This window comes from Perca flavescens, chromosome 8, assembly GCF_004354835.1.
Source record: "Perca flavescens isolate YP-PL-M2 chromosome 8, PFLA_1.0, whole genome shotgun sequence".
Classification (NCBI taxonomy): Eukaryota; Metazoa; Chordata; class Actinopteri; order Perciformes; family Percidae; genus Perca; species Perca flavescens.
This window is the reverse complement of record NC_041338.1, coordinates 9,932,180-9,940,761: the sequence shown is the minus strand read 5'-3', so window position 1 is coordinate 9,940,761 and position 8,582 is coordinate 9,932,180. Positions and strand designations below refer to the sequence as shown.

General features: G+C 40.2%; 1 protein-coding gene across 1 annotated transcript in view; it reads left to right on the top strand.

The window, feature by feature from the left end:
* The first annotated feature begins 2,920 nt into the window (after positions 1–2,920).
* LOC114559983 (transcriptional enhancer factor TEF-1) overlaps positions 2,921–8,582 on the top strand; it is a 114,119-nt gene continuing 108,457 nt past the window's right edge. Inside the window, exon 1 of the mRNA XM_028585073.1 lies at positions 2,921–3,222. The gene's annotated coding sequence lies outside the window, so the exon portion shown is untranslated. The remainder of the gene's footprint in view (positions 3,223–8,582) is intronic.

The following is an 8,582-nucleotide window of genomic DNA, read 5'->3' as shown; positions in this document are numbered from 1 at the left end:
GTGAGGTCATCCCCACTTTGGCCACTAACCCACTTTTCTACACATTACATACTTATCATTCCAATATGCATCTTGCACACTACTTTGCACGATTACTTTTTGCACTCTACATCCCACTCCATGCGTACTTGTCTTGATATTATGTCTTATTTGTATATTTGTATTTTTGTATATTATGTTGATATGTGCCTATATTTATATTGTTGTCTCTATTGTACAGTATGTGTCTATATTACTATTGGTCTATGTATAGAGAGTAAACACCTACCGAAGTCAAATTCCTTGTGTATGTAAGTATACTTGGTCAATAAATCTGATTCTGATTTGGCAATGGCTTGAATGTAACGCACGTTACTTAATATAAAAAAGTTACACACTAAAGCTTTAACCAGCCTGTTTTAATGCAAAGAATGCAAACACGGCTTTTGATCTGAGTGTACGGTGAACAGAGCTATGGCTTGTAGCCTCTCGTCCAGCAGTACATTCCACAGGAAGTCAGGAAACGCATATCGGGAACATATGTCGCCATCATGTTTTCTATTGTGCGTAGAACATGTCTGCGTATGTAAACCCCCCATTGGAGTTAGAAGCGCGTGTTCATCCGATGTCTGTGTGCAAGTCCGCAGCTGTCTACGTCTGTACTGAAGGTATGATCAAGGCCTTAGAGGCAGAACAAGATGCACATTTATCCTCCTTCTCTCTTTAACCTCTCAGTTAGTAGGCCGGGATGTTTGGTGTCTTGCTCAAGGTTTCATGTTATTCAAGTTTCATGAATATTTTTAATTCATAATACATACATTTTATAAATGACATTCTAAACTAAGCTCAGATGAATCTGAGAACCCTTATTGTTTAAATGGCTCCCCATAGATCACACGAGGACTCTTCAAGACATGTTGTGTCCAACTCTTGAAAGCACAGATTAAAAGGTTCTAGTTCAAGCATCATTGCCCCCATTGGAGGTTACTGGACATTTTTTTCCCCTCCACAAAATTATTTTTGGCACCTCAAAGAGTTTATCGGGAGTGACAGTCAAATCTATTTATATGTTATGGCTGTACTATTTTGACATGATCTGAGCAGTGATTTGGATCTTTTTACAGGGTTTCACAGTGCCTTAAAAAAGTCTAAAAAGTAAAACATTTTAAAATTGTAGTCCTTAAAAAGTATTTAAGTATTGTGTTATAATCTTAAATAATTTTAAACAGGTCTTAATTTTCCTACATCAATGAAACACTACCTCTATGCTCATTGAAATGTTCCTGCAGCGCTTTAGAATGTTTTCTTTTTTTATTCTGTGGTGTTGTAGTTGTTGTAGTTCTTTTTGTTGCTAGTCCAAATATAATTTGCTGTATTACGACAACAAATGCGACCAACATGCAACGTATATTTCAGCCAATCTAGACACCAGTCATATAATGCCAATGAGGAAATGGAGGAATTGTTTCAGACAATGTTTCCGGACTCTGACATTCTTAGGTCTTACATTTTCTTTCGTAATGGTCTTAAATTTGAATAAGTGAAACCTGTAGAAACCCTGTTTTATAACACAAACCAACACCATGAGTACGTAAATCTCAGGAAGCTAATGCTACATTTCTAAATAATACATGTATTTTTGCCTCTTAAATTCAAGTGTTCTCCATGTAAAAGATATAGGATCCCAGGCACAGACAGCATTAATAAATCATCAGGAAACCAGGTGAGGTCAGATTCGAGGTCAGACTATTGACCTCGAGGTCACCGAGCTGAATGTTTTACATGTCAGTTCTGTGTTTGCATGGCTCTGAGTCTGAGACACACATGCCTCCACAAAGATGTCTCTGTACACTCACATGTGAGTCAGCTGTGTGTGGGTGTGTTTGTATGCATCTGTGAGAATTTTACTTGCACACACAAATACGGACACGCTGCCATGTGGAATGCTAGACTATTGTCTGGATGGCTGGCTGGCTGGCCTGGCTGTAGCATCAGGTTGCAGTAGGTGTTTCAGGCTGTGACCCTGGCATATCTGTGTTTGTTTTATGTCACAGCCCCTCCCTCTGGGGAGATGACAGTCCAGCAATGCCTGAGGGGATGAAACCTGAGATAGGCAGAGCTAAGTAGTAAACAACAACTCCTTTATGAGGCAGAGGTGGCTGCCTGCTGCATTCAAATCTGATAGAAAGACAAAGATTTTCTGGTTAGGGCAGTGGCTACTCAAAGTGAGTTCCCCAGCACAGCCACAGCTAAATTAATTTTCATTTCACTGCTTGTTCATTTCGAGTTAGGACAGTCTGGGTGTAGGTTGAGATGCAACATTAACGCAGAGGTTTAACAAACATCTAGAGGAGGATTTAGATAGATGACAGACTACTTATGTACTAATTATTCTTGCATGCATATATTAGCTTAAAGTGAGACATGTACATTTTGCTGAACAGTTGTGCCTAATATACTTGGTACCTGTAACATTGTGGCCCCTGTAATTAAGTGTTCACTTTATTGCTTATGTATTAAACCTTTCATTTGGAATAAAACCGTGTTTTCTTAAAGTCACATATCATTGCTAAAGCGTTTGAAATGCTGTTTTAATTAATTTTAAAATAACTTTTTAATTTTTGAGTTCAAACTTTGTCCCAAATTGTATTTGATGTGGCATAAAAGTTTACAAATTAAACTCGCACAAAGATGTCACTGTATTTCTTTAATAAACCTTGTGTGATTCCTTGCAGCTGCTCGTCCATGCAGAGCAGACCATATATATATATATATATATATATATATATATATATATATATTTTTTTTTTTTTTTTTTTTTTTTTTTCTCGGCCCATTCTCCTCCTCCACTGAAAAGAGTTTGGGCGCTCCACTCTTTTCTTTTGTTGTTGAACGCAGCTCATACCGTCCGGCCCCTTCCCCCTCGCTGTCTTTCTTTTTTTCTCCACCCATCCTCCCATCTCTCATTCACTCTATTTCATCCATCCAGGGTGACGCCAGTCCCTCTCACCCCGCCCCGTTCAACTCAGTCCACTGCGTTCATTTCATTCCTGCTCCCATTCCGCGCATATTTCGCATCCTTGGAAAGACGCTGCGCATTTTACGCACTCAGCGCGCCCGATCCTTCATCAAACCAAAACCGTGAGGAGACTCTGGAGTTGGCGGAGTGCTTCCCGATGCTGTAGCGACTCCGATCTGTGGAAAAGTGTGGGAATTAATCCATTAAGAGGCGTATGAATCGAGGTAAGTTCCAAAGGAGGAGTTCCCCCCCCCCCCTCAGCCTGCGCGTCTGAAAGCCCTAGGACGTTTTGCTTGTTTCTAAATCCCGAAGTGGTCACTGAAGCTGAAATTCAAACAATAACGGCGACATCGCGAGCGAAATTGACACACTCAAACCCCTCATACATGTTTAACAAGTCTAACAAGCTCATTCTTTGCGTGTGAGCTTCAAAGCGAGGGATGTCTCTTTCACTTACAGTTGTATCCCCCTTTCTGCCGACACCAAAAAACAAACCTGGTTTTGTATCTCTTATTTCCCCCGTATACTAAAATACATGCTGTAGGCTATTTCTCTATCAGAGTTAGGTTCATGAATTGAACTACATGTAACGCGAAAAAGATAAGAACATTTTCGCTGCAGCGTTGGGAGGCAGCTTCACAAAGCTGGGAGTGAATGGGCGACTTGTTGCATCGGCGGGGTTTTCTCTTTTCCGACACAGGCAGGCCCCACTCACAGGAACAGGCCATAGGCTGATAACGTGCACACAGCCAGTGTTTACCCAGTGGACAGAGCACATTAAATGCTCAATGAGAACACGATCATACATGCTGCTGCTGGATTTGTTAACGCATTACTCCTCATCATCTTAAAGAAAAAAAAACTAATATTGAGGATTAGAACTAATTTGTAAAAGCCTATTTTGAATTTTCCCACATTTTCCAGGCTGACTCATCTTTTACTGTAAATTAACGTTTTACAACATATACAGTTTGTAGCCTAAACTGATTTAAGCAGAGGAGTCATTCATGCTTTTCTAAAAATATGATTTAAATTTTTCATAAATATTTCACACAAAAATTGAAGGACTGCTCTTGTCGCTTATAGCAAGATATCTGTTGTGATGCAGGTTATTATTGGAGAAAAGTATAGCCTGTAGGATGAAACATAGTAGCTTTAATCCATATTTCCAATGAGGGGAGGGGTATGTTAGATGAAAGGATTTGAATTTAGAGTAGTTATGGCTTCTTTTTAACAGAATTGATCTGGCTGCAAAAAAATCAAATGGAGATAAATGTTTTGCCTTCTCAATATAGTTGAGTGAACACCCAGTGAACTAATCAGTCATCGTGAGTTTAGGACTCTGTTAAAATGTATTATTGAATAAAGTATCTTCTATCTAATCTCTAGATTATTGTTATAATCTATGTAATTTTGAGATTAGTTCCCCAATTAATTGATCAAATGTTTTTCAAAACATAATTTTAAAATCATGAAATCTGCTTAATATAACTGCTCAGAACCCAAAGCAATGTCCTTAAATATTGTTCACTTAACACTCCAACACTTACAAATTCAGTTCACAATTATTTAAACAGTGGAAAACGGCAAATGCTCACATTTAAGAAGCTGTAACCAAAGGATTTGCGGCATTTTTGCTTAAAAATGACTTAGCAGTTAATCAATGAGTAATATGATTAATTATCTATCAATCAGAATGGTGTACAATCTAAAATTATTTATATAAAGTATTTAAAGGTTTTATTCAATTTAGTGTGTTTGTTTAGTTTGTTATGTGTGGCTGCTGGCAACATATTGCTAAATGTGATGCTCTACACTAGCAACAATATCTATGTAATTTCTCCTGAAAATATGAATTTAAGCAAATTGCTTTTATTCTCTCTTTTTGCCATTTAAAGTGTTTCAAAATGATAAATCAGGCAGTCCTGAAAGTGTAACAGAGGAAGGTGTGTATGTGTGTGTGTGATTATCTTTGCTGTGTCTAGGCGTGCAAGTGTTCAAAGCTTTGTCAGTCACCCTGGGCAAACAGCCCCCCCCGTGCCTCTCCCTCTTCAGTCCGTTGACATCTGTTTTGAGTGCTCTGTGCACCTGTAGAGACCGGGGAAGAGTGTGTGTTAGAGAAAGGGGAGGAGGCGGACGAAGGGAGGTGCAGAATGCAAATCCAGGCATGTTTACTGGGCCTAAGCAACACAGTATGACTGGCTAATGACCAGTGTGTGTGTGTGTTTGCCTCTTGCTGGCCAGGCAGGCCTATTGTTGCGGCAGCAACATGCGTTGGTGGATGAGGACACACCATATGGCCTCTGTGTGCTTTAGCCACAACCACTGTGTATGTTTGTGTGTGTTCACGTACTTCACCAATGCTGTTACAGTATGGTGGAGTTGTGAACGGCAGGCTGCTCGCTGCCTTCCTCATTGTTGTTTCATCTGTTCTCTAATTTCTAGACATGAGGACAAAATCCAGCACACTGATTTCTATGGAATCTGAATTAGAAGGAGTAATCTTCCTGGCATGTAATTTTGTCGTGTGACATCCAGACATGGTCCCACTGTTCATTTTTCATTGAAATTATTTATGTTTTCTTAAGCCAAGTGAGCTGGGAGTTTGAGGTGGAAATTGTCAGTTTAATGTTTGGATGAATCCACAGGTAATACAGTGAAACCTGGAAATGATGTTATGCTTCTGGCTGTGAAGACATTGGTGTGTTGTTGAATTGTCTCATTTTGTTAAAACAACGATGATGCTAATTAAAATCAACTCCTAAAAGTATCCCTGCAGTCCTGTTTTGTTTTTCTGACTTTTTCAAATCTCTGACTATATCAGCTTGTGCATATTATTTAGTTTTGGCTCATAAATGTAGTGATTCTCTTAGCGTTATGCTCACCAGCACCAGGCCTTTAGCATTTAGCAGAATGAATAAGGATACATTAACTGGCTGTGTTTTTGAGGAGGATAAAAACTCAGAGTGTAAAAGAAGGGAAGCCTGTGCCAGTGTGTAATGAAATTTAGGGAGCGGTGCCGGTTTATTAGAGCAACAATGCTGAGAGTATGGCGGGTGAGTGGGTTCGAGGGTGTGCGGGGGCAGGGGGCGATCTGGGTAGTTGGGGAAAGGGTGGGTGGGTTTTGGGGGATGAGGTGAGGGCTCAGGCTTTGTTTAGAGGATGGGGAAACAATAGGCATCCTCCTGGGTGGGGGATGTTGGTGTGCATGGGAGAAGGGGGGAGCTGGTTTCTGGCTGCAGGAGGCTGTGGAGCCTGTGCTGGCTTGTCTGACTGCCTGTCTCTCCTCTCCTCGCCTCCGTCAGTCTCTTGTCGCTCTCCTATGGCCATACTAATACAAGTACTTCTCAAAATGTACATCTTTGTTTTTATCTGAGCTGGGTATCACATAACCCACAATGTGTTACTATCAGCATATTTAGCCGATAATAAGAATGTAATTACCATACAAGTGGTTCTGCAACATATTGTAAGATAGTCATTTGTGCAATATCATTATGTGGGTAAGTGAAGAGAATAACCTTACACTAAAAGGACTAAATACATTTTTAGAAAGTAGGAGGTACCTTATATTGCTTCTATTCTCTGCATTTATACACATTGTATTGTTCAAATGCAACATGGTATCATGACTTTGCATAAACATACACGCCACTTTCCTAAAGCCAAATGGCGTGTTATCTGTATGCATTTTGAGCTTTCCACGTGTATGTCTACGCTGTATACAGCGGATGTAAACATACACACCACGGCGAGAACGTGCCATACTATCACGAGAACAACGTCACCCGCATGTAAAAAAAAAAAAAAAAAAAAAAAAAAAAAAAAAAAAAGGTTGAGTTTAGGAAAAGAACATTGGGAAAGGCTTTAGTAACACAAAAGTACGACGGTGACCTACGATGTGCTACTGGGTTAGCTGCTGCTAACGATAATCTATTGGTGAAGCGGCACTTGTTCTTCGGCTCGTGGTGTGTGTGCTGTGCTATAGGCTCTGTGTGCTACTTTTTTAGTATATGTGCTAGCTGCAACAAAAGTCTTTAGATGCCCCACGGCCCATGGCAGTGGCTTCTTCTTCAGCTCAGTTCCTTCATTCATATTTGATGTACTCTACAATTTTTTTTAAACATTCAGATTTGGCTGGGTGGTTAAAAACACACTCGGAACTCGGAGACTCCGAACACATCGGAAACATTTTGCTTTACCAGGACTTTAACATTAGCAGATGCCTATCTCCTAGTACATCTGTTGCTATCATAGCGTTCTGTTTTTCTGTTAGGCTGTCGGTCAGACAACAAACCTCTTGGTTAATCAAATTTATATGGAAGAGAAAAGTGTGTGTGTGTGTGTGTGTGTGTGTGTGTGTGTGTGTGTGTGTGTGTGTGTGTGTGTGTGTGTGTGTGTGTGTGTGTGTGTGTGTGTGTGTGTGTGTGTCTGTGTGTGTGTGGATGAGAGCAGAGCATATGTTAGCTGTAGAGGATGTAATTGTGAGAGATGGATAGATGGAGTTTACTGTACTCTCTTCATGCTCATGCAGCCGTACAATGTACCTTTTAATAGGTGTGGAATAAGTCTTAAACACATGCACATAAACACACATGTGGTTTCTGTCTTGGTGCAATGCTCCTAAGTTCACACTTATTAAATTGTGTTGGTATTGCTGCAACCTCCCGAGGCCTCTCTTTCTACTGGTGGGTAATATTGCCTTAGAATATTGTCGTGTGTGTGTCAGTCTGTGTATGACAGTGGAACACCTCCCCCAAGAAGAGGCCACATAATGGCTCGGTCTGACTCAGCAAAAATTATTGGAAAAGAAAGGAATAACAGAGAAGGATGGCGAGAAGAGCTGCTAGCTAAACCTTTTACCATCACATTTCTAGAAAATATGCACTTCCCTGTATCAGTGTACAATCTGTGACCAATTACTGTGTGTGTATAAATGTTAATGCTTCTGTGAGAGGAGATGGTGAAATAATGAGGAGTGCATGCTGTGAATGCCTCTTCACCTTTCATAAAGCAAGTCGCTCTCTCAATTTCTTTCTCAAGTAGGTATTAGCGCAGAGAAAGAATAAAAGAAGCTTTGCTGGTTTTGTTTCACTGATGATGCTTTTTGATTTGTCTCAATGAATATCTGCCTTTGTTTTTAAACATGAAATCAGAGGCCTAAAGCAACGACAGTTTATGGAAAGCACAAGTGTAATTATGGTCAGATCTTGGTCCTGACTGATGGGGAAGTGACATTGATAAGAGTTGTGATTTACGCATTTAGAGCGTCGGCTATTTGTATTTTTTTTTGCCAGCTTTCTTCCTGTTTTAGGAAGCAGCGATTGTATGGCGTTTTTCCTTCAAAACCGAGTCTGTGTTCTTCATATTTATGTAGAATTATAATTTGCTCTTCTTATATAAAACATGCGGCTCTGGTAGATGTTTGCGATTGGTCGTGGTGCTCAAACACTGCCTCTTTTATGTGAATGCGCGCGCCGCTGGATTGGAAAACCCTGGGTTGACTGAACTAGTTGTTAACCACCGTCGTGACACCGGTTATGCGGGACTGTTTTGGTCCTATTTGTAACGAGAACTTTTCATG